This window comes from Peromyscus eremicus, chromosome 1 (assembly GCF_949786415.1).
Source record: "Peromyscus eremicus chromosome 1, PerEre_H2_v1, whole genome shotgun sequence".
Lineage (NCBI taxonomy): Eukaryota > Metazoa > Chordata > Mammalia > Rodentia > Cricetidae > Peromyscus > Peromyscus eremicus.
The window spans coordinates 3,923,526-3,951,274 of NC_081416.1; positions in this window are offsets into that span (position 1 = coordinate 3,923,526).

The following is a 27,749-nucleotide window of genomic DNA, read 5'->3' on the forward strand; positions in this document are numbered from 1 at the left end:
CCGAAGACTCTGGGGTAATTGGGACTGAGAGAAGAGATCCTATTTCCTGGTCCTTACTGCTACCCAGCACCCTTCTAACAAAGTCTCTGTGGCCCAAACTACATTAAATTTGCCTTTTGTCCCATGTGTTTCAGAGATCTGTTTCCTCCTCACATAGATCCTGGATCCACAATGATTCTCTTTTCAGAGCTCAAATCTATAACAAGCCTTTTCTATATGTTCCTCTTCATGGTGAACCATTATTTGGGGAAACACCATGAAAAGGCTCAAGGTGACTCATAATGAATCACAATTCAATGTGCTACTTTGTTACAGGATGGCACATGAGAAGTCATAAAGTTCCAACAACAATAACAATGGCTACTGTCTTTTGAGTGGTAGATAATAATGCTAAGCACATTATATACATAAACTTATTTAATTCTTACGACCATCTCAATATTCCCATTTTATAGGGAAGGAAGTTGAGACATGGCAGGAAGAAAACAAAGAGATAGTCACCCAGAAGTATAGTTTACAGGAAGTATAGCTATGAGCTATGTCCATCCATATTGTATATGAATGCAATATGTGCAGTCAGTTCTCTGTGCACAACCCACCAAGGGGCTGGGCTGGTCAGCACCGTGTTTGCTTTCTGTTTGGAGACTTGATAGTTAGGAAAAGCAATAGTTCAGCACTTGCCAGAAGGAGAGGAAAGTCTTGTAAGAATCAGGCTGGAAGCCAAGGTACCCTGTTCGGAAGAGAGTTGGGCTAGAGAATATCTATCATCAACTGTCATCCAACAGTGGACGTGGAGTTGAATCACTCCCTCGAGGAAAGCGATCAATGATGTTGGGAATAGGTTTCAGAATGATGAGCTAGTGTTTTTCTAGTCCAGTTTCTTGCAAGCTTGATTCTTGCCAAGCTTGTAAGTTGGCCAAACTACACCCACAGCTTCTTTCCTCTTCTGCCTTCCTCCCTCCATCTGTTCCTCCTCCCTTCACATCCTCTTCTCCCACTTTTCAATAGATATTTAATGATCCTTCACAACATATTCATTCCTGCCTTTGGGAGATTATAATTACACACACATACACACACACACACACACACTCATTCACAAAAGCAGGCAAGAAATTCAGCAATAATAATAACAGATGTGCAGCGATAAAGTCGAAGTAGCACAGACTTAGGATGGTTCTATTTTCTCTGCTACCAGCAGACATGATCTTGGGCAGGTTATCTGTGTGTGTCCTCATTCCTCATCTACAAGAGTGAGGATAATAACCATGTCTATTTAACACGAGTTGATTAAATGTGCTATGTAATCCGTGTTCAAAACCAAACACCTCGTCATTAAGATGGAAAGATGGCTCAGAGAGTCAAAGCTTTGGCTGTCAACCTTGATGGCCTGAGTTCAACCTCCAAACCCCACATGGTGGAAAGAGAGAATTGACTTCCGTAGTCATCTTCTGACTTCCACACCCATACATGTGTACACACACACACCACACTGGCTCACAAAATAAGTAACTAAAACTGTAACAAATAAATAAATAAATAAATAAATAAATAAATAAATAAATAAATATAAATAAATAGAAACCTTGGCATAGGATCTGGCAAATACTAAGTGTTCAATAAATATTGAAGTCTATAACATTTCTTCAAGCACTTGTCTTAAGGGGAAATCTGGCAAAGCAACTTTTCATTACTTCTGATTTAATCCGTGAAGCATTATTAAAGCATTAGTGAAACTCTACCAGGAACACATTATGCAGGGATCATGAAGCCCAGTCTCTACCATAAACCAGTTTATAGGTTTGCAAAGGATCAAATAGATACACTGGAAACTGTGTGTCTATCTAACTGCTAAGACATGGTTAAGAGCACTGGCTGCTCTTACAGAGGACCTGGGTTTGATTCTCAGCATCCATGTGGCAGCTCACAACCTCTTGTAATTCCAGTTCCAAGGGAGTCCAGGCCCTCTTCTGACCTGTGTTGTATGATATTTTGTTTGTGTTCTGACAAATAAAGCTTGTCTGGAGATCAGAGGGCAGAGCTAGCCACTAGTTAACCATAGAGGCCAGGCAGTGGTGGCACACACCTTTAATCCCAGCACTTGGGAGGAGGAAGCAGGAAGATCAGGAATTCAAGGCCACCCTGGGCTACATGAGATTGATCCAGCCTAAAAGAGAAACAGAGTGGTGCTGTGTTGGTACACATCTTTGATCCTAGCACAGGGGAGGCTCAAGCCTTTGATCCCAGCACTAGGGGGTGGATCCAGGAATATAAGGTGAGTAGAGACAGGATCTCACCCATTCAGTCTGAGGATTTGTAGAGACAGGATCCCCCCCCAATTCAGTCTGAGATTTCATAGAGTTAAGAATTCTCTGGTGGGTGGCTGCTTTGCTTTTCTGATCTTTCAGCTTTCACCCTAATATCTGACTCCTAGTTTTTATTGTTAAGATTAATTAGATTCATGCTTCGGACCTGTGTGGGTACCAGGCATTCACATGGTGCACAGACATACATGTAGGTAAAGTATCAATACACACAAAATAAAATAACAAAAAAAGGAAGAAAGGAAGGAAGGAAGGAAGGAAGGAAGGGGCAGTGGTGGCACACGCCTTTAATCCTAGCACTAGGGAGGCAGAAGCAGGAAGGTCTCGGAGTCTGAAGCCAGCCTGGTCTACAGAGTGAGTTCCAGGACAGACAGGGCTACACAGAGAAACCCTGTCTGGAAAAAGACAAATGGTGAGGGGAAAGAGGGAAAGAAGGAGAGGGGAGGAAAGGGGAATGGAGGGGAGGGGAGAGGAGGGAAGGGGAGGAGAGCGGAGGGAAGGTTTAATGAAACTGAAGGGCCAAAGTCTAGCCAAGGGTCTCCCTTTGCTTGCTCCAGGAGCAGCTTCCCAGGAGGCTTGAAAAGCATCTTGGGCCCATGTGATAGGCTGAAGAGTACAAACTACTCCTGCATGTGGTAGATCCTTGTGTGCTGAGACATCACAGCTTTCATGCTGTTTGGGGACTATCGATGCCCATTCAAGCAGGGTGGGTTTCTAGGGACCAGTTTGGTGACTACGGTTGCCTGCACACGAGGCAGTGCAGACCTGAGCAGAGTCCTGGCTGTAAAGAAGAAAGGGAAACTGGCCACATAACATGAGATTTACTGTCTTGACCATTTAGTTACTCCAGCTAAGTTCATCCACATTGATGTGCAGCTGAGCCAGGCACGGTGGCCCACATGTCTACCATCCTGGCCCTCAGGAGGGGAAGGCAAAAGAATTAGAAATTCCAAGGCAGTCTCAACTAAAAGTTCAAGGCCAGCATGAGCTCTGTAAGACCCTGCTTCAATCTCAAAACACAAAACAAAACAAAAACAAAGCACAAACTAACAGTATAACCATGAAACAATGGTTTCTGTTCCTTCTTCCCCCAGCTCCAGGCAGCCGTCATTCTACATCCATATAGCAGAAACTTTACATCGTTTAAACTTGCTTAGGTTCTAAGAGCAAAACAAACAAGCAATAACAACAAAACAACTTCAGCTAGCATGTGAAGGAGGCAGTGTGGCTTTACAAGTCAGGACCACAGTGCTCGTAAAGGAAGGCATCTGGGCTGCTGGACCTGTGGGAATCAGTCAGGAGGCTGCCAGGCTTCCCGTGTCTGTCTGCTTGGCCGGGCACTTCTCATTCTGTGTGAACAACCTTCCTCCGCTTCACTCCTTACTGGTAGAATGCTGAATCCTGACAGTTTCCTGAGTTCATATGTTACAGTCCATCCACACACAAGGACTAAAAGCTTATGTGACAGAGATGGGGACGGGGAGGAAGGAAGGAGAGACATGGAGAATGAGAATGGACATAAGTGTAGATGTAACCGTCTTGTTAAATAAGAAACACAGAGCCAAATACAGAGTCAAAAGCCAAGAGGTCAGCCGGGCGGTGGTGGCGCACGCCTTTAATCCCAGCACTCAGGAGGCAGAGGCAGGCGGATCTCTGTGAGTTCGAGGCCAGCCTGGTCTCCAAAGCGAGTCCCAGGAAAGGCGCAAAGCTACACGGAGAAACCCTGTCTCGAAAAACCAAAAAAAAAAAAAAAAAAAAAAAAAAGCCAAGAGGTCAGAGCAATAGCTAAGAGCTGAGATTAAAAACCTTACCCTTCACTGCCGCTGCTGTCCTACCTCTCCACAAGAGACCTACTTCCTGTGTGTTTGTGCTTTTTATTGACTTTCTATTCTGCCTTCTCATTGGTTGTAAACCCAACCACATGACCTCCTCTTCACTGCCCATCTATACAGACCTCCAGGTCTTCTATGGTTGGTATTGAGATTAAAGGCATGTGTCTCCATGCTGGTGGTATCCTTGAACACACAGAGATCTGCCTGTCATATGATCGGGATTATGGGTGTGTGCTACCACTGCCAGACTTCTGCTATGGCTTGCTATTAGCTCTGACCCCCCAGGAAACTTTATTTATTAACATACAAATAAAATCACATTTCAGTACAAATAAAATATCACCATACATAAGTATGGAACATGACACTTGTCTATTGGTGTTCCAGGCAGCAGTATAGATGCCCCATGAACACGGTGGCCAATGCTGATTTCAAGGAGAGTAGTAACATTTGCAGATGAGGAAGAACAACCTAAAAGTTGCCCTCTATATGTTTTAGAAAAACAATGAAAATCACCTGAAAACTGATTTTCTGAACAGGCAGAGGAGTAGCAACAAATTGGGAAGAACAAAAGATTTAGTTGCTGGCCAGTGGGAATGCCACACATTTGTAATCCCAGCACTCAAAATGCAGAGGCAGGAGAACCACAAGTTCAAGGCCAGCCTGGCCCACATAAGGAAACTCTATCTAAATAAATAAATAAATAAATAAATAAATAAATAAACAAACAAACAAAAACAAGCCAAAAAATACAGTTGCCTTTAAGGCACTCACAACCTGATTGGAAAGACAGGCTACTCAAGGAGCATTCAAGAGTTGACTGCAAGGGACTCACCTGTGTTCAAAGTGGCAATTGTTCCCTTCTCCTTTGGGACTGCTGCCATCTTAGAAATTTAACAAAAACCCACTGGGTTGGGAGAGAAAGCTAACGAAGTCAATAACATTCTTTCATAAGATAGCAAAGAGAACCCATGGTCATCTCTAGGGTCACTACAAAAGGACAGCGGATGCATCCAGGCTACAGCCTTGATCCTAATTTGTGCAGCTGCCTCCTAGGTCAAAGAGTTTTATCAGCTTTTCTCAAGTCGGGCTTTCTGCAAAGTCACAGTTTGTTCCTATTAGTGATGAAAAAAATAGATGAAAATGAGAAGGCGGAGCTCAGAAAGGACCCACAGTTAAAAACAATACTCAGATCACACCAGGCTCTGCTACATCCTGAGAACCTCCCACAAGCCATTCCAGATTTCGTTATCAGCAGGTTTGTGACTCCAGCAGCACTTCAATGCAATAAACGTAATTAAATACAAGCTTCAAAGGGATAAAGCGATAGTCACAAAGCCACCGGAGTTTCCCTTCCCTCAGAGCATTTCAGTGTCAGCTTCTTTACATTTAATTTTACCTGAAAATTTCAAGAGACTGGTCGGATTCCAAAATTACATATTCTGTTTCAGATGAAAGTCGAAGAGTTGAGCGAATTGTGTGTCAACTCATTTCTCTAGACATCAGTTACCAGAAACCCTTTTAATGAAAGCTCCGAGGCTGTCCATTATGCTGCTAAGGGGCCTGAGTCAGCAAGCTCATTCAGATTTAAAAATTTAACTGGCCTTCATCCAATGGTTAATCAAAAGCTAATGTACTTTCACAATCTAAGCCCTTTGCATTCACTGTCTAGAGAGGATGCTGGATTCAACGTTCCAGGGAAACAGCTTGTACTTGATGTTAATGGCTCAGCACCATAGTGATGGTAGTGTGTGTCTGTGTGTGTGTGTGTGTGTGTGTGTGTGTGTGTGCGCGTGTGTGTGTGTGTATCTTTCTTGAAAGGTCTTCACAGTTATAGAGCATTAGTGAGCCTTTCTGAGGTCAGGCTTGCCGCAGATGCTTTCCTCTCCTCTGGAAACAGGACAGGATACAAGCTCTCTGGCCTTGCAGGTCTCCTGGAGCTATGGACAGAATTTACAGATGAGGGGGGCTGGGTAAAAGGCAAGGAAGTTCTTCAAAGAATCTAAACTCTTTCTCTGAAAGAGCTTGGAGTAAGACTGATTTTTATCCCGGCAGGTATGAAGTTGAATATTTAATTCCCTGCGGATAAATGGATCGAAAAATGAGGGGATAATTACTAGTGTTGGGCCCTGGCACATTAAATGAATTGGAATAGGTAGTTCCTAGATAAAACACAATCTAGAGTGTTATGAGAAAGCTGGGGCACTTAGTTCAGTACCATTTGAGTGTTTATGATAAAACCAACTTCTTTGCATAGGTGCAAAAGCCAGAGGTCAACACTGCCCACTCGAGACAAGGATAGCTCCCATCGTAAAGACAAAAATAATCATAACATATTTTAAATAGAATCTCAATTACCTAATTGAAGAAACACTGTGGTTCTTGAGTGGTTTCTTCTGTTTCCATATTGAGCAAAGCCAACCAGGTCTTCTGTTTGCATAGACAGCAGCACTTCTTTGTTCCTTGGCTAATAATGACTTCCTTGTTAGAAGGGAGCACGGAAATTGACAGATCAGTCTATTTCACCTAACCCAGTGAATTCTTTACACTTGAGAGTTGTCAGGAGAAGGTGTCTGTATCATATTGTTCAATGCCCCTTGATATGTAAGCCAAGAGCCTTAATGCACATAAAACATTTACACTCAAGAAGCACAGCTCCCATTAATAGACAGATATGTGGTAGCGCAGCTGAGTGCAGCGTGAGAGGGGACCATATGTGAGTGACTTACAGGAAAATTGCCCAAATTATCAGTGGATTCAGAATATGCAGTAAAACTAGGGGCTTGATTAAAAAAAAAGAAGAACCAAGGTTTATCTGAAAAGCTCACCCTTCTTATTTCTCTCTCATATTTTACCACAGGTGTTGAGGCTCCCAGGGCAGGAGCTAGCTGAATTGACTGAATGCTCACTCCTGCAGGGGATGGTTTGGTGATTCAGGTATGGACATTTCTGAGGGCATCAGCAGAAAACATGGGTGATGATTTCAGAAGGAAGGAAGGCTGGTCACTTAGAATAAACGGTTCCCTTTTCTGAGGCTGTATTACATGTGTGTATACATCTCAGGCCACCTCTGATGCTGTAACTGAGTGTCAGAAACTGGGTAATTTATGAAGGAAAGGAGTCTGTTCTGCTCACAGTTTTAAAGGCTGAGTAACTACTTGCTGCTGGGACAAAAGTCTTCACAAAACAACTTAGGAAGAGAGGGTGGTTTCAGCTCTAAGTCCATCAGAGCAGGGAAGTCATGGCTTAGGAACCCGGGGAAGCTGGTCATACCTGGCCCACAGTCAAGGAAGCAGAGAGCCAAGAATGCTAGCGTTTACCTACTTTTCTGCTTTTTGTGCAGTCTGGACCCAAGCTCAGGGAATGGGGCTACCCACTTTCCCAGCTCACAGGCATGTCCACGGGGAGGTCTCCCAGGTGACAGCATTAACCACCACAGTAATCCAAGAGTATAGTGCTGGGGTCTTTGGGAACTTCATGCTGCCTTATTGCATGGCAGAAGAGCAGGACAAGGCAAGTCTGTGGACACAAAAGTCCCACAGATGGACTTGCCTTCAAGAGCTCATTCCCATTGGCTAGCATTAATCCATTCATGAAGTCCCAGTCTCTATGAGCCAAACATCTCCTAAGAATTCTATCGCCTCTCAATACTGTGAAACTGGCTGTCAAATGTTAACAAGATCTGGGGGAAAGAGTAGCCATATTCAGCCACACATAATAAACGAACTCCTTGGATACGAGTGTCACATACAAACCTTCTCAGACCGTTAGGAGAAAATGTGAACTGTCCAAAGTACAGATCTCTAGACTACCCCACCTTTAGGAGGCCTCACCACAGTGTATAAGTGGCCTGGTTGGTAGTGATTTCAGTAAGCCAAATGCTTTAGTTCCAAAATGTGAATAATTAGCAACATATCCCCCCAAAGAGTCCACTTCTAGAGTTCCTACTCTGAATTAGGTCACTTGCTTTCTGAGTGTTTGACCTGGGTAGGCTAAGGCAAAGAACTCTGAGAGCACGACTCGGTGGCTACAGTTTATTTAGTTCAGTGTAATCTGAAGACATTATTGTTCAGGATGAAAACACAAAGCTGGAAGCCTTAGTTCCAGAAGTCTGGAAAAAGACAACCATCATGAGTACGAAGCAACAGGAAGGGAGAGAACCACATAAGGAGTCCAGATGGGAGCAGGCTTACAGCAGCTTTTTATAAGGTATTTGCTGCCTTGGGAACAAACAGTACGTGAGCTAGAAAAGGTACTGAATGCAACACAAGCACACTAACACAGTTCTTTTTCTCTTAGGAGCTGCTTTGTGGAAGCTCTTACAAAATATAGGACAATCTCAAGGGAAATTGCTTTTAACATTTCATGGTAGTCTTGTCCTTGTCTGCTCAGCCCTACCCCGACTCAACTTACATCCCTCCTTAAGACCCCACCAGCACCATGAACGCCTCAGATACAGACAGTGACTGGTGATAGATTAATCCGAGTGAAGCCCTCTCCACCTGACTTATCCAGGAGGTTACACAAGCCAACATATTTTCCTTCTGGCAGGTTAATTTGAATTGAGTTTCTGTCACATTCAGCCCAAGAGTCCTGAATAATACACATGGCAACCTAGTTTTTATTCTCTTTTTCTCATACATATAAAGATGCGCTTGTCATAAACACACACTAAAATAATCAGTACTCATTCTGCTATAATCAAATAAAAAATTATTTTCCCCTCTGCATCTGACCCCTTTACTATAGGAATTTGTTCCTCACAGGAAGCCTAGGGTAGGCACACAGACCAAGAAATGATGGAGCCCTAGTCCCCACAGCCATGGGGCATTAGAGGCTAAGACCTCGATATCAAAGCAGGATTTAGATTTGTCTCTCTGGATTTTCTTTTTACTGCTACAAGGAGAGAAGCGTAACAGTAGGTAAAGGTGTGTGCTTTTTCTAGTACCTCTGTGGAGACATTTGAAATAATGGGAAACAACCGGGGGTAAATAGGAGAAAAGTGGAATAATCAATCAAGAAATGTCTGTCATGTACTTCCTTTGTGAAAGGCAATGTTAGGTGCTGCGTGGTGTCTACAGATGGATAGAATATGGTCCAACAGCCTGAAGAAGACCACACTCTATTTGGGGAGATGAGACATGAATACAAACAGAAGTTACCCAAATAAAGGAAGCCAATACTAAAGACTGTAGTTGTACTAGACAGGGAAAAAAAACACACACACACACACACACAAGCTTGAAAGCAACATACATCAGTGCAAGCTGGTGTTTTATTAGCTCTTGGTTGCAAGGAGACTTTGGCTAACTTTAGCCAAACTAAGAGCTTACTGGGGAAAAAAAGGCAACATCCTGAACTGAGTAAAGGCAGTGGTGGCTGGAGAGATAGCACAGAGGTTCAGAGTGCTTACAGAGGGCTCACATTCAGTTCCCAGCTGTCACATAGAGCAGTGCACAAACTTATAACTCCAGCTTCAGGGAACCCAACACCCTCCCTGCCTGCACCTGCACTCATGTATACACACACATCGTAAATTAAAATAAAAGGGTCTTTTTAAAAAGGAGTTGAGCAGCAGAGCTTCAGAAGGAAGAAAGCAGAGTAGCTCCAAACAGCCTCTTTTTGTGCTCACATGATGGTGGGCATGGAGAATAAGGCCTGGGCTTGGTTGGGAGGCAGTGGGGAGTGAAATGGAGCAAGGAGAAAGATGTGAAATCCCCCCATCCTTTAAGCAGACAGAGGATGTACTTACTGTTCTTAGAGCCTGGGAAGAGACGCTCACGATGGTGGACCAGCTATAACTGATGCAGGGACCAAAGAGACCAGGGAGAGGCTTGTGTATACCAGAGGGCAAAACTATTATTATAGTGCCACCTCAGCCATAATGAAGAATTCTCCAGAATCATCAAAGAGCACATAGGGATTTTAACCACTTATGAGCCAAGAGCATCTCTCTGAAACTGACTGTCTAGAAAGCTTTTCTGTGCTGAGACATCCGATTCAGCAATCAGTATGCAGGAAGAAACATTTGGCCTTCTGGCTTTATTGAGCACTATCGACAGGCCCAGGCATCCATGACAGCTAATCACAAAGTTCCAATTAGCTCTTGTCTCCTAATGCCCTTCCACTGGGATATTCTGTTCAAAGGAGGCCCCGTGTATACTCTCACCAAAGGAGAGACCCCACAGAGAGAGCAGACATCCCCAACATTGCCAGAGGGTGATCAGAAAACAAGCTAGTGTGAATCTGGACACTGCACTGTATTTTATGGAAGAGGAAACATATCTCAAATTTTTAAAGTAATATTTTTAAAAGTCTAGTGGCCACAGGATGGGGAGTTAAGGAGTGGGTGCAGAAATGACAGTATCATACACAACACCCACAGATGGCTGTCTTCAGTCAGCCGAGTAGGAGGCAGAGAAGTTGACAAGGACTCCCTGCAATCTTTCTAAGAGATTTCTTGTTACTAATAGACACGATGCTTCTCCTGTCAGGAAAGAAGCCTTATTCTCCCAAAGCTCAGATGCCCGTGAAGAAACCCAGGAAGCCAAGCCCCAGAGGCTGCCTCAGTCTCAACTCACGTCGCTGGTCACAGCTTCATCCAGAGTCATCCTACAGCCGTTTGCTAGCAAGCCTCTCGTGCTTTGTGTTCTGTTTTGGTTTGGAGACGTCTGTCTTCATCTAACCCTCTCCACCACCAGGCTAGGTCAGGCCCTGTGGGAGAGACGCCAGGTGTGCAGCTCTGCTTGGAACAGTGGTGACTCGTCCTCTCGTTTGGTCATGAAGTGCAGGATGCCCATCGGGGCCACACAATGAAGCCACATCCTTCAGAGCTTCTGGACCTTCCGTCCTCCTCCACAGAACTCCTGTCAGGATCCTGATGGCTCCAGAACTCGGGGAAAACCAAGAGTGAGATTCCAGGCCCAGTGTCTTACGACCTTCGATACAGTCAGAGATACTCATGAATGGTGTGTAGTATCTTAAAAATCACACTTCACACATATGTAGCCCCCTCTCCCACATTGTCTCTATGTGCTTTGTGAGGTCTTATGAGTGGCAGAGTGGGAATTATTACTGTAGTTTTATAGATTAGAAAATAAAGATTCAAAAAGATTGAGTGAAATTCCTCAGCTTATGTGGTTATTAAGTTGTGAAGCCAAGGCTCCACCCTGACTCTCCACGCCCACTTCCGGTTCCACAGGAGCAGACAGCAGTGACTCAGTTCTACAAGGTAGGCTCAAGAGCCCTGCAGGCTTCGGTTTGAGCCCCCATACACCTTCCTCTCCTCAGGAGGATGCACAGGGTTATAACTCTTCCTTCCCTTAGCTCTACAATACCAGTAGGACAGTTTTTGTGACTTCATTGAGTAAAAGGGCATTTTAAATACTTGGTAAGGGTCAGATTTTCAGCACAGACATAAGTTACTTAAGCAAGAAATCTATTTACCTACCTAGATTTGATACAGAACTCATCAATAGAGGATTCCCCATACCTCTATGAGATCACATGAACAACTCAATGAAATTATCTTAGTGTTGTACTGAAAATACTCTGTGTTCTCTGTTTTAAGTACTTGAGATATGTCATCTGTTATAAGGTCCTCTTGAACAGAATCTAATTTTTGGTAATATTTTCAGCAACATATAATATACAATGTAAATTGGTATAATCCTCTTAGGCAGCATTTGGGAAATTTATATTAAGAATCAGAAAAATGTTAATACTATTTGACTAAGTAATTCCACTGGTGGGAAATTATGCAAAATATCTAAGAACGCATACCCTATCACACACTCACATGTATTTGCCACAGGAGTGTTCAAAATAATATAGATAAGCATAATGCTTGCATTTTATTGATTTTCTCGGTGGTAGAGAACACAAACAAACCTAATGATAGTCAGTAAAGGAAAGTAGTAGGAAGTAGTTCTTGAGTGAATGGCACAAAGAGGGATCAGAACTGAGGTCTGTCTAGCTCCAAGATCCTTGGTATTGAGGCCTTATGACTTAACATAGGTCTTAACATGGCTCATGGAGAGAACGTGACATGTACCCTGTAGTCTCAAGTTTGACCCCAGCTGGTGGCACGGTTTTGAAGGTTGTAGATCCTTGGAGGAACAAGCTTCTCTGAATGGAGTAGTTCCCTGGAGGCAGGCCTTGAAGCTTTGCAGCCCAGTGCACGTCCTATGGTCCTCTCTGCTCTCGGCTTCCTGATGCTGTGTGCTGAGCCGTCTCACGTGCCTACAGCCGTCACTTGCTGACCCCACTCCATCGTGAACTGTATCCTTAAGTTGCTGTTTCTCATATATTTAGTCACAGCAACAAAAAAACTAATGAATACACCCACCTTCTACCAACATGAGTACTGTGATACGGTGCTCAAGACCCTTTTATCTAGTGACCATGCGTAACTGCTTGGTGTGAGTCCCCCTCTTGCCCCTGAATAACTCAAAATGGGGAGTGAATGGGTCAGTAGCTCTATACAGACCCATGCAAAGGAGGAAAGGGCATTTCCCTACAAGCAAGAGCTGTAGAGCAGATGTCCACCACCAGGGCAGGTGGCCACATCCATTTTGATGTATCAATTAGGCAATATTTTGTGGTCATAAATATGACAATTACAGATACTACACTAGAAGGATTGTTTTGTCATTTTAAATAAAAAGGCAGGATAGTAAAAAAAAGTTTTCTGAATATACACTATGTGCTTAGGAATTTAAAAAAAAAATGATGATAGGAAAAGATGGAAGACAAGTCACCAAATCTGTATGAATAACTATGTTTCTGTCTGGTCTATGCTTGCCCAGTAAGAGTTCCTTCCTTGTGGGCTGAAACCAGAGAGTGGTTCAGGAGTTGGATCTGAGGATGCCCCAGTTACCACAAGACGTGGAGCCAGAGGAAGAGAGGATCGAGGATTAGACAGATACTTGTCATCTAGACTGTCATGTCAGATCCTAGGCCTTGAACAAAATCAATGCCCAAAGTCAAGGGTTGAGAATAAATTGTAGAGGAGAAAGTTAGACAGTCACTGCCTTTGATCTGAGCTTGGCCGGATTGTCCGAGGTCCCTCTTCATGGGGACCTTGGTCATAGAAAAGGCTTGAGGGAGAGAGCAGGGGAGAGGAAAATAGATCAGTTCCTCCTCCTTTGTGATCATTTACATTTTCACATGATTCTGAGAGTGTAGAAGTACACGGCAGAGTGTGTGCTTTGTGTACACAGACCCTTGGTTCAATCCCCAGCACCCCCTAGCCCCAAAGTACATGAATAAAGAGAACAAATAAAAACATATTGCAGTTTTAAAGTTTTGATTCATTTTATGTGCTTTCTCCTTAAATGCCTGGTGCATAGTCAGAAAATCTTTATATTTGGAATGTGAGAAAAGTCTATTAAATTCAACTGCTGTCGATATATGGGAACTGTAAAAACGTTACTCGGTTGGTTTAGATATTACCCACCTTTCTCTAACTCCCAGAATGCAGTCTTTCTATTCTATAACTTAACGATCCAAGAGGAAATCTTGCTTATGCTCAGATGTAATATCTTCACGATTGGTTCCTTCCAGGTTCAGTAATCTTTTGTTTTTATAATTCTCCAAAGATTCAAGGATGAAAGCATTGCCTACAGCCTTCTTTAAAATTTCTACAGTGTTTCTCTTGACAATTTTAAGACAAGGAAACTGTGAATAACAAATCACTTTACACCAAGAAAATGGACTCTTTGCAAAACAAAGTAAACTATATAGGACTATATGATTGTGTGTGTGGTTAGGAACACAACACTCTTCTGAATCTCTATGCAGCTAAAGTAGACATTAGTCCTAGCTTCAGATTTTCCAGGAGAGAGACAAAAAAAAAAAAAAACCGAAAAGAACCCCCAAACAAAACAAAAACAAAAGAGCTGACCCATGTAGAAAATACATGCATAATTATATACAGATTTTTGAGGAATTTGGAAAGGAAAATAAAAGTTTCATGACTGCTGACCATCACATTTTAAGGTTGACCTTTTTTTCTTTAAGGATTTATTTTATGTGTGGGTATGTGAGCTTGAGTGTGACTGCCCTCCCGGATCCCCTGGACCTGGAGTTACAGGATATGAGCCGCTTGCTGTGCCTGTTAGAACCTACTGCTACAAGAGCAATATTCAGCCTTACCCCAGCCGTCTCCCCAGACCCATCTGTGCACCTTTTTTTAGAGCAAGAGAAGGAAAAAATATTTTTCAGAAAAATTGTTGAGCCTGCTGTGAGAGAGAACTCTCACACTTCCAGAGGAAATGAGGAATTGGAAGTCAAACGAGCTTCCAAAGTCAGGTGTCTCTTCCTTTAATATGAAACCGAATTCTCTGTTCTCTGACATGTCCTCAGCCACAGCAGTTTCTCTTTTAACAAAATCCCTCAAGATATAAAGCGAGTGTCAGGACTCGGGTACTAAGATGGAAGACAGTCCGATTGTGCACAGAATCCTTGGCAAGACCAGAACATCTCGGGAAGACACTGCAGTCTCCAGTGCTCTTAGCTGTTCGTGATGGAAGCTTAGTCTTCAAATGCAGACTCAAAGGTTCCAAGGAAAATTGTTAAATTAGAAGGGGGGAAAAGCTGGAAATAGTGAATACCATAATTCAGTAGTTACGTGATATGACTTGAATATGCAAATACTCCCATTGGATTTTCAATTCAGCTTTGATGCTAGCTGAGCATTCGGGAAAAATACAAGACAATCTTTTTGTTCACCTCCCCTCCACACAAAACTAGTCCACAGACCTGCATATATAAGCACTAACTTACACGAGTATATTTGTTTTGTTCTGGGATATCATAGGCTGACCCTGAACTCACGGTAGTTGAGGATGACCTTGAACTCTTCATCCTCCTGCTTCTACCTCCTAAGTGCTGGGATTACAGGTGTGGACCACCATACCTGCTGTATCTGGCGCTGTGGACTGAACTTGGGTCTTTGGGACCTTAGGCAAACAACCAATAATTAAACTGTGTTTCTAACCTCGAATTGGATTTATTTTCCTTTTCTCTTTTCTTCTCCTTTCTGTTTTCCCTCTCTCCCTTCTCTCTTCGGTGCTGGTGAATTACAGTCCTGTTAGCAGGGCAGGGGGAGCCACCAACCATCTCTTTGAAACAAGCCAGGACACTCACACACGCATTTTCAGGGTCCTCTTAGAAAATGAATTCCCTTATCACTTTGAGCTATGGTCTAGGTTTAATAAATGCCTCACCCAAATAGCCAAAAGTTTAAGTATGTTTAAATGAAATAACACTACATTTCCAGTTTTAGAAGAAATGTATCTCTTCATGCTCCCAATCCTCTGGTCTGTGGCAAGGAAAATCCTGGAGTCCAGGAAGGAGAATCTGCTTTTCTTTTCTTTTTATTTCCCCCTTTATCCCAGGGATTCTCTTCTTCCAACCTCTTGCCGAAGGGTGAGAGGAAGCTGAGAAGGGAACTGAACTTACCTACTCCTCTGGTATGGCAGGGGGTGGTGGCGTGATATTTGAGTTTTTTAGGCTTGCAGTATGTTTACAGCTGTGTGTGTGTGTGTGTGTGTGTGTGTGTGTGTGTGTGTGTGAGAGAGAGAGAGAGAGAGAGAGAGAGAGAGAGAGAGAGAGAGAGAGAGAGAGAGAGAGAGAAGAGAAGGGAGGGGAGGGGAGGGGAGGGGAGGAGAGGAGAGGAGAAAACAGAGTCGTTGTTAGACATATCCTTGTGGAAAACAAGGTTCTTGGTTTTGGTTTTTCTGTCAGAGTGGGCAGCCCAGTAAGAGCTGGATCGTGTTTCCTGGCTCTTCCTTCCGCTCTGCACGACCTGCTTGGATCATCGGGCTGGGAATCAGCTCTCACCTATAGGATGAGTCACAGCCACTGTCTACGTCTGGAGCAAAAGACAGAAGCCACCTTAACCAAGTGTGCTTGCCAGGCCTCTTTGGGTTCTGGAACACCCTTTCGGAAAAAAGAACTTGCCTCCCTGAGCCAATTTCACTGTGCTCTTGTGTCCCTCCGTGGGATGCTGGTGGTGTTGGTTTGTTTCTAACACCCTCAGCAGTCATTGCTGGGGATGCCGATGACATCCTGCTAGTCTCTCTCCACAGTGACAGCTGAATTCAGTGAACAAACTGTAACTCATCAGAACAGGAATCCAGGCCTTCTCACTCTTCCTCCTGTGCTGAGGGCACTTCCATTTCCTGTCTGCTGCTGTATAAAACTGTATCCTGGGCTGGAGAGACAGCTCAGCTGAGGACCCAGGTCCCAAGGGATCTAACACTGTCTTCTGACCTCCTCAGATGCCAGGCATGCACATGGCACATGCGTGTATGTAGCACGAATCTTAAAAGTTCTTATTAATGAAAACAAACTCGGGAGCCAGATATTGGGGTGAACGCTGAAAGATCAGAGAGACAGAACAAGCCACAGCCAACCTCACCTCGCCAATTCCTCAGCTGATCTTGTTTCCTCAAACTGGAAGATCTTGTTTCCTCAAACTGGAAGCCTCTGAGTCTTCATCCGAATGGATCTCAGCTGAACTGCTGCTAAAAGCCTAAAAGCTTAACCAGCTCTAGTTCCTGGTCCTCATGCCTTATATACCTTTCTGCTTCCTGCCACCACTTCCTGGGATTAAAGGTGTGTGTCGTGTCACCATGCCTGGCTATTTGCAGGTGGCTTTGAACTCACAGAGATCCAGATGGATCTCTGCCTCCAGAATGCTAGGATTAAAGGTTTGTGTGCCACCATTTTCTGGCCTCTATGTCTATCTAGTGGCTGTTCTGTTCTCTGACCCCAGATAAGTTTATTAGGGTGCACAATATATTGGGGAACACATTATCACCTCACATGTATACATCCATGCAGGCAAAACACTCATATATATGAAACAAAATGAATAAATGCTTTCTAAAAAGCAAACAGAAAACTGTATCCTCTTCAGGGACCTCTTAGACAAGATCAAAGTCAACGCCTCTGTTCTTCATGTAAGCCATCACAGACAACACTCTCAGAGAAGGTAATCTCCCAAGCTGCGAAGGAGAAACTGGACCACACATTGGGCTATTAGGATGGGCCTGGTGAGGTCCCTGTCCAACTTGCTTGAGGGCAATGGTAGGCCTTTCCTGCTTGTCCATGGGGATAGATTGGATTCATTTACAGCATAGGAACACCACTCTACAAAACATTTACCTTCTGATTTCCAGCTCCCACTTTCTCAGGGGTAAAACACCTTGTAACTGATCTCCCTTGACCTCCTCCAACCCCACACAGAAGCTTCTTTTCAGTCCTGTATGGTAATCTGACATGCAATTCAGAGTGAATACAGTATTTTTAAAATGCCCTGTTATAATTTTTACTCCATCCCAATATCTTATATTTATGTTCAGAAGAATATTCCAGCTGATCATGGTAGGACACACCTTTAATTTCAGCACTTGAGAGGCAGAGGCAGGTAGCTCTCTATGAGTTTGAAGCCAGCCTGGTCTACAGAGTGAGTTCCAAGCCAACCAAGGCTACATAGGGAGACTCAGTCTTGAATAAATAAATAAATTAATTAAATTGAATTTAAATTTAAAAAGTTGTAGTTCAGCTCCAGCCCACAGAATACAAACATCTTCCAGGTATATAATGCTCCATATTTTAATAAACATTATAGTCAGTATAACCCTAAGGTAACACAAGTGTGAGTGTAAAAGTTCAATAATGTAAAATAAAGCTATCAGAAAGGCAGTACCGACATGGTACCCGGCGCTGCTTCAGCTACCGAGTCAGTCAATAGCAAAGGCATGACGTGGAGGCCGCATTATCCGCAGAAGTTGTTTACTTTTTATCACGCAGCCTTTGTTTTCCTGCCTGTTCATTTTCTTTGCACCAATCAGTCCTCCCTTGCTCCTTCCTAGAGACCGCCTCATCGTTACACGGCTCCCTTTCACACCCGTATCAAGGCCAGAGTAAACTGTTCCAAGCACAATGCCACAGCCTGTTTCTTTTGAAACAAATAAAATAAGACCATCGTCTTCAATCTTTTTTTTTTTAATTTTGTTTGAAAAGTGACAGGAAAAGAATGAGGCTAAAGAGAGAAGCCTGAAGAAACATTTTCTCTAGCAGACTGAACAGCAGCACTACATTCACAATACATTTCCTGATGGGGAAGCAGTGAGTCCTTTTGTTTACTAAAATACCTCAATCAATTTCTCTTTTAATGACTTTCATCCCCACTGCCTACAGGGTGCTGCTGAAGGACATGTTCGCCCTGAATCTTATCTCTCCTCGTGTTCTTTATTGTTCAGAACAAGCACACACCACAGTCATGTGATATTCCTTGTTAGCTGTAACTGAAGCTTAACGGATATAATTAATGGATTATTCCAACCCTCTCTTTAGTTCCACGGTTCCTTTTCTTCTTAAAGAGATGAATTCTAATAAGGGCTTTATCAGATTCTAAATACAGTAGAGACATATTAGAAGAATGAAAACCCCCTCGTGACTTACCATGCGGCTTATTGTAGTAATGAAGTAAATGCCCTTGTAGGGGGATAGCGTTAGAGTTTAGCCCTCCCCCCTTAACTCTTTGCTGGAGATGAGAAACCTGGTTCCAACGTCTTACCAAGCCCCTTACTCACTGTGTGTGACTGGCAAATGATTTACCCCTCTGATTTGTGCCAAAAGAAGAATTACCTCATCAAGCAACTGTCTAGGGAGATAATTTAAGTCAGCCACGATTCTCAAAACTTCACCTTTTGCCACTACACTGTGTTCCTTGCATTTATTCCTGAAGAATTCAAGAGACACCAGGACCCGTGGCTGTGGCTTAGTGGGTACAGTTCTTGCCTAGCTTGCTACGAAGGCCTGAGTTCAGTCCTCATTATACATACAGAACACAGTCGTACACATCTGTCTACAACCCAGAAGGCGTGGAAAGGAGCGGGATTTCAAGGTTACCCTCAGCTACACTGCCGGTTTGAGGCTAGCCTGGATTAATGAGAATCTGTCTCAAGAAAAAAAAATAATTAGAATGCATGGTATGATTTTGGGTCATTTTTAGTTTATTTTGTTACTAGTTTCCAGGGTTTCTGTGATTAATGAGAATTACTATTAGAATAAGAGAAAATGTTAATTTAAAAGAGAACAACAAAAAAGAAAAATTAATATTAACTAAAATACATTTAGGACCTTACATATCCCAAATCTTCATACATTTATCTGTTTAAAAAAATGGTATACAGAGCTGATCATGGTACATTAACAAAACCTAATCAGGAGGCAGAGTGTAATGCTGCATTGGGTTTTAACAACATTTATGGAGCATTTATATGTGGGAAGAACACATGTGCAAAAAATAATTTTAAAGACAAATCATGTGCTATCCTGGTTCATGTAAGTCGGTGGTTCTCAACCTTCCTAATGCTGGGCCCTTTGTTACAGTTCCTCATGCTGTCGTGATCCCAAACCATAAAATTACTTTTGTTGCCACTTCCTGATGGTAATTTTGCTACTGTTACAAATCATAACGTAAATATCTGTGTTTCCCAGTGGTCCTAGGTGACTCCTGTGAAAGGGTCATTTGACCCCAAAGGGGTCATGACCCACAGGTTGAGAATCACTGATGTAAGTCAACACTCAGAGTGCAGCAGACGGTTATCATAAAACCGCAGTTTCATTCACCCAGCATTTACTGGGCTCCAGGCATTAGGGCTTAAAGATGGGTGAGCTTAGGGTGCAGTGGAAGGCATGGATGCTTAAACAAGACTAGTGTGGGGACAAGTACACTAAGTGTCAGAATCAGTGTTTGGAGAGGCACTTGCTCTTTCTGACCGAGATCGGAGCCCTGAAATTATGCTAACAGGCTTCCATTCTAGGACAGTCTGAGCTCTTGGACAATTTATCCAGCTTATGTCTCAGTTTTCTGAGTTGAGAACTGAAGAATTTGGAATTTCAGTTTTATATTTGTATTTTGGAGGTTTCTGAGTCATGGTCTCATGTAGCCCAGGCTGGCCTTGAGCTCCGTCCTAGTTTTTCTTCCCATTGCTATGATAAAACACCCTGATCAGTGCTGGCTGTTTTTATGCCAACTTGACACAAGCTATTGTCTTCGGAGGAGAGAAAGCCTCTGTAAGATTGGTCTGTAGGCAAGCCTGCAGGACATTTTCTTGATTAATGATTTAGGATGGCCCAGCCAATGGTGGGTGGGGCCATCTCTGAGCTGGTGGTCCTGGGTTCTATAAGAAAGCAGGCTGAGCAAGCCATGAAGAGCAAGTCAGTAAGCAGCTCCCCTCCATGGCCTCATCATCAGGTCCTGCCTCCAGGTTCCTGCTTGAGTTTTGAGTTCCTTCACTACCTGCTTCCCTTGATGAAGTGTGATGTGGAACTGTTTCTTCTGCAAGTTGCTTCTGGTCATAGGGTTTCATACACAATAGCAACTCTAATTAAGACAGAAATTGGTTCCAGGAATAGGGTATTGCTGTGACAGCCCTGACCATTTGGGGAGTGGGCCATTGCAGAAGGATTTTGAAACTTTGGGTTAGAAAAACCATTGAGTGTTCAAAGCTTGGTGAGTGTTCTGTGGGAGCTTGAAAGATAAGAGTGTTGAGAGAAAGGCAGCTGATGGAAGCCTGGCTTGTGAAGCTCCAGAGGGAAGTTTGAGAATCACATAATGACTGGATTGGGGACGTTGCATATCTGTGGTTCTGGTTAAGTGGAGCTGAAGAATCAGCTATGATTAGTAAGATATCTCACATAAGTGAAACCTTTGCTTTGCTGGGACAATGAGAACATATTAGCTAGTGTGTGTGTGTGTGTGTGTGTGTGTGTGTGTGTGTGTGTGTGTGTTATGTACATGTTCATATGGGTGTGCAGACATATGCAGGCAAGTACGTATGCAGATGTGTCTAGGCCAGGCAGGAGTTGGGTATCTTCTTGCTCTCCACTTAATTTTTTGAGTCAGGATTTCCTAGAGCTTATTGATTCTGCAAGTCTGGCTGCCCAGCCAGCTCCTTGGATTCCACCTAGCTTCCCCAATCCCAGTGCTGGGGGTCCAGGCACATGCTGCTGCCTCTCACCTTTGCATGGTGCCGGGGATTCGAACTCAGGTCTACAGACTTGCACTGTAGGCACTTTACCAACTGAGCCATCTGCCAAGTCCATAGCTACTGGATCTTTTAACTTACTGTGTGGTCTCCCTGATCATTCACTACTATTGATGCTCTATATGATTAAGTCTTGTCTTATACTTCTCCTTCTATTCCAGTCTCCTCATGTCTTTTAAACTATCCAAGAACCCAATTTGCAGATAGGAAATTTAGCATTTGACCTGGGTATGCTCAATAAAGCGAATTTGGCTCAGAACTTCCACTTACTTATAATTTCTCCTCAAATATTACTGATTAAATGCTGGTTGTAGCAGAAAGCAGATATAAAAGCCTGTTAAATTAGGATTTTTATAATTAACCCGTTTGAGCTTTCTTTCTAAGTCAGAGGCATGCAGGAAGTTCATGCTTTTTTTTTTTTTAGTCTGTGATTTTTTTTTGCCAGTTTCTGTAAATCTTGTGCATTAACCTTGAAGCCACACGAATTTTTTCTGAAATTCTTTGAGTTCTTTAAATAAATCTGGGGGTTGGATGGGGCTGACTTTCATCAGCCTCCCATTTTCAGCATAGGAAACCCACTCCCCTTTCTTTGTGAAAGGCACCATCATTAATGTGAAATTAATGTTTTAATCTATTCACTATTTAATTAAAATATTTTTTATGGAGCTCCTGGTATGTGAAAGGCAAAACATTATTTTTAAAAATGCCCTAAGCTTTCATGTGAATTTATTCTTTTCCTTTGACATTAATATGATTCAGCCCTTTAAAAATTCTCTGCAGACTGCTGGGGGCTAGATGAATCCTGGTGCTGAAAGGGCAGTCACAGACTAGGGTGGAAACACCAGGAGGAAGCTGGAGCGCGCTTTAGCACTTTAGAGGATTCTTTGTTGTAGGTACTGTCCCGAGCTTTGAGGAGCGGTTAGCAGCATCCCCAGTCCTACTCATTGGGCACTGGCAGCGCTTTATCCTTCTCTTCCCCAAGTGTAACATAGCTAACGGGAGTCAAGTTGACCCTAGCTTAAGCCCCACTGAGCTAAGATGATTCTCAGACAATGAATCAGTCTCCATTCACAGCACATTCCTGGGCCGGTGAGATAAAGACACATGCTGCCAACATTGACAACCTGAGTTCAATTCCCCGAATCACATGTGGGTGGCAGAAACCAACTCTTCAGACCTCCACCTGCTCAGTGTGGTGGGTAGGATACTGCCATGCAAGCTCAAGCATGTGTGTGTGACAAATGCACGTGCTCCTGTACACACACACACACACACACACACACACACACACACACCAACAAATGAAAGTAAGAAATGTTTTTTTAAAAATGTATACCTGTTGCTTCCTGTAGATGATAATAAACTCATGTAATCTGTGTAGTGAGACTTCACATAAAACAAATTCCAATTCTGTTTTCACCACCAGAAATAATAGTATCAGGTGATTTCTTTCCAAAAAGAGTGAAGACGTGGCTTTTGGCCTAGAGTTAGTGTTAGAATCTAGTTTTCCTAAACAGGTGTCAATGTGTAGCAGTAACATCTGTGTCTGGTACAGTCACCCTTGCCTTCTCAGGCTGTTTTAGCAGCGTGGTGACAGAGATGTTGGTAACTCAGTTCTGGAGACTAGAACCACACATCAGGTTTCTTCCAGTTTCCAGATTGCCAACTTCTCATTGCAGAAAGAGCAAAGAACACTCATTGTTCTCTTTATGAGGTACCAATCCCATTCAGAATCTCTCCATCCTCATGACCTAGTTACCACCTAAGGCTCCACCTCCTAACATTATCTCACTGAGCAAATACATTATGATGTTTGAATAGGGAGTTAGGACACAAATATTTATTCCATATATCTTTCATGACTAACACAAAGTGATATGAAGAAGCCACCACAAGAACCAGGAACTTAAAAGCACCAGGGCACTGGGAGTCCTGAAGTCCACATATTCTGTACTTAGCAGAGCTGTGAAAAGGAACCTCCAGTCCTCACTCTGCAGTGTATACATTATCTAGTAATTTGATTAAATAGCAGCTCTCTAGGCCCCACCAGTAAAGAGTTTGACTTAGGAAGTCTGGAGAAGGCATAAACATTTGCCTTTTAAAGATAGACCCAAATGATTCTCGTGCAAGTGGTTGAAAACTTTGAAAATGTCTACCTGGGTTTGAGGGTGTAGTTTAGTGGTAGAATGAGGCTCTAAGTTGGCTCTCCAGCACTGGGGAAAAAAACAAAACAAAACAAAACAAAACAAACCCCAAACCTCTCTTGGAGATGAAGAACAGCTGCTGGGCCTTAACACAGCTGTAGGCACTGGGGAGCCACCGAAGGGTAAGACTCTGAAGACGTTACGAGGGCACAGCCAGCCTCAGTTATGCCGTAAGAGGAGACTCTTTGAAAGGACATGTCCGTTTAAGAGGGGAGAGTGTGCACAGCCTTGCCCAATGACTCACTGTGTCTACCTGGAGATAGTGTATCTCCACTGTGGAAATGACTATGTAGTGTCACTTTAGCCCAATGTCACTAAACATTCAAACTATTTGACTAGCTCCTTTTGTATTCCCCTGGGAAAATGCCCCAGGGCAACTCTCCTCATCATAAATTAATAGATATCCCGATGATATATAGATAGATAGATAGATAGATAGATAGATAGATAGATAGATATAGATATAGATATAAATATAGATATAGATGACTGTGAACTTGGGTGACATGAATCCTTCCCAGAAATATAGCTCTATTGAGCATGCCGGCAAACATGGGTTGCCCAGTCTAGAGTCAGAATGGTGAAAAGTTAACAGCTATGAAACTAGTGGTTTGTTGGTAAAATTTTAGCAGACAGCAGGGAATGGGGAGGAAGTACCTATATTTCTGTCTTTGACCAATCTTCTTGAGTTGGATACTTGTGCTCACATGCCGATTGCAAGCAGCTGGACAGAAGGCAATGTGCCGCTGTGGGCTTAGATCAGGTCGGTTGTATTGCTCACTCCAAGCTTAAAACCATTAATGTGGTCTTATCAACCCTTTATACGTGTGCAGCCTTGTGCAGAGCAGAAATAGCCTTCAGCACACAATTTTAACGGATTTTTACAACCACATCATGAGCTAAGTATTAAAGATGCTGTTCTCTTTTATATACGAAGAAATGCTCAACTACTAGCCTATGGTTGAACCGCTGGTACATGGCAGAGCGGAGAGATATGGCAACTACAGTGGCCGAATGTCAGACGGGAGGCCAGAGACATGAGGGTCTTGTCTAATCTAGAAAGCAATCTTATAAAGTAGACCTTACTAGCTTAGTTTGTGTGTTTGTATGTGAATGTGCATGTCTGTGTGTATGGATGTAGAGGTCACAGGTCAGCCTTGTGCGTTGTTCCTCAGGATACTGTCCATATTGTCCTGGAACTCAGCCAGTCTGGCTGGCAGGCCAGTGATTCCCCAGGATCTACCTGCCTGTCTCCACCTCCCAAGCACTGGGATTACAAGTGCACACCACTACATCCAGCATTTTGACATGGCTTCTGGGGGTCAAATTCAGGTCCTCATGATTGCAGAGCGAGCTTTTTATGGACTGAGCCATTTACCTAGCCAACTGGGTTGATTTTAAGCACCAGAAAACTGAACTAGTGACTTACTCAGACTCCTTGAGAAGCCTGCCCGAGTTGGGATCAGCTATACAACGTTTCTTAAACTCCAAAGCCCACCATAAACTTGGGAAATCCTTCTAAAACACAGATTTCTGGGACTCTAGGGATTTGGATTTGTTGGTTTATGGTCAGGCCCAATATTTTCACCTAGAACACTGATCTGAACATCACACTTTGGATAGTGTTGAGTGGCACCATGCAGCCGATCATTGTTTCCTGGGAGCCCAGGTGTTCCCTCCTATTTCTGTACCCTGTCCACACACCCTGCAATAGTTTATTCTAGCCTGCTAACTAACCAGAAATAGGCAGCTTTGTGCTCATTTCTAAATATATATATATATATATATATATATATATATATATATATATATATATATAGTGTTTTAATAAATTGACATTATGGATGATGGTTCTCAGCCTCAGTATGGATTGGTATTATAAAGAAAATTTAGTTGTTATGAAAAGACCATTAAATGAAATCTTTTAGATACTTCTCATTGACATTACTATTGAAGCTCTAGTCAATCCTAGAAATAAACATTTTAAGTCAAGTTTTGTTGTCATGTAGTCCATCTGGCCAAAAAAAAAAAAATGTATGAATGTGTTGTTAACCTAGAATCACAAGTCACAAGCTACATGATTTTCAAATTTGAGTCTCGCTTCAGAGAAAATTGACATCTTGCTCATCTGACACGTGTATTTAGAAGCACAGAATCCAATACTTAACCATAATGCTAATTACAGTATTCAGAAGACATCTTGCCATGAGGCTCTCGGATAACTACAGTCATGTGATCTTTTTTTCTCAGGGTGGGCTCAAGATGGAGGTAGAACTGTCACAAGCCTGTCATTCTGCTCAGACCTTAGGCATCTTGGTGAAGGTCATTGGTGGCCTTAACAGTAGCAAGGGATCCTAGCTCAGGACAAAACCACACATACACAACCACCGTTCAATTTAACAGATTCAAGTGCTCTGTACCCGAGGGTCAGGGTGATTGCTTGTTAACACCTTAGGTAAACGTGGGAACACAAAAGAATGTAGCTAAAGGGTTTCGCTTACTCATTCCCCTCTACTTCCTAGTGACAATGGAAAATTATGAGTCAGCATTTATTCATTATAGTTTACCTTGTCTGACCTAGAGATTCTTCTATAGCTCATGAAAAATGATGTTTTATTAAAGTAGCTTTGGTTCAGTGTATCATATCTACACACTAACAATTATAGGCAATTCATTTTTAAATAATAAGGGCCCCACGAGTGCTTTCCCAATTAAAAATGATATTTAATTATGTTCAGTTGCAGCATATGATTGGAGGACACTCTTTGACCCAGCTTCACTATTTCTCCCTTTGCTTTCTTTTAAAAACACCAAGCAGTCTTGGTGAGCGTTTGTACACTGGCTCACTATTTCTCCAGCGTTTATTTCATGGATGACTGAAGACAGTAGGGCTCACTGTATTTCCGGTGCTCTACCCTATCCAAATGATGAGTGGCTTTCTCAGGTGAAGAACCTGGAGTATTTTTTTTTATTATTATTGTTTGTCTCCACTGTGACTAGAATGCTGGAGTAGCATTTGGGAACTTCCAAAGTCCAGGTCTCACATTGCTAGGAAGCCCTGACTCTACCCACTGGGAGCTCGTGATTGTCTTGGACTCTTCAGTAAGAGTAGAGGTATATATCCATAGGAGAAACACAGAGTCTGAATTTGGGAACAGGAGGCTGAATTCTCAAGTTTGGGTGAAAAAATATATACATTTGGAAAATATATATATTTGAAACAGGATCTCACTCTGTAGGCCAGGCTAGCCTCAAACTTGTGATAATTTTCCTGCCCCAAGCCAGGCAGGGAATACCATGGACTGGCTTGACTGGTGTTTTGACAAGCACCCCGCCATGTTAATCTAGCTTTCTATGATTTCCTACTGTAATGAACACCCCAGGAATAGTTAGCCTTTGTAGTAACACATAAGATTTGGAGGGACTCAACAAGGGTCACTGGTCCAGTATTTGCTCATTGACTTTTGCCTGGTGCCTGCTACTTTCTGATAACCTGTTACGACCAGCACAGGGAGAGATCTCAGAAGATGCTCCTCTGTTGCCCTCAGCTGCTTCAGGAGTGGGACCATGACAGGGCCCTTCCCTCAGAGCAGCAAGAATGAATCAGTTTGGCAAGAGGACGTTCTTCTGTGTCTAGAGAAATGCCTCAACTCCAGCCTGCCACAAGTCGTTCTGAACCTCTGCCAGGCTGTCATTGCAGAGCATTTAGCAAAGGGGCAGAGCAGCCGACAGCAGGATGTATATTTGGTTTCATAATCCAAGCATCCGCCGGAAGATGCAGCTCCATCGTCTTCCCTCGCTGTGGATTATTGCTGCCAGCACCTAAGCCTTACAGGACAGCAAAGGCATCCCCCCTGGGGTGAAGGAAGGCCATGAAAGGCTGCAGAGTGGCCACACCTGGGAAGAACTTTCCTATTTGACCTAGGTTAGAGGACTGCTTCTACTGGGCCTTTCACCTGTGTGAAGATGAAGGCTTTAAAGCATTGTCTCTGTGATGGAGAGCCAGGCTAGTCAGCACTGTTTCCATCAGAACCCACAGTTCCTTCTAAGGAGTAAAGAAGCTTGCTGACAATGAACTGGAGAGAGAGAGAGAGAGAGAGAGAGAGAGAGAGAGAGAGAGAGAGAGAGAGAGAGCACGCGCGCGTGCGCGCGTGTAGACACAAAGAGGCAGAGGAGACAGAGATAATGACAGAAACAGGCAGGTGGGAGTGAGGAGGAATTGAATAAATGAATATTCTCTATAATGGATATAGAAAATGTGTTCTCCCACAAGCCAATTCACAGCTAACCAGCACATGGGAGAGGTCTGACTTCATGGCC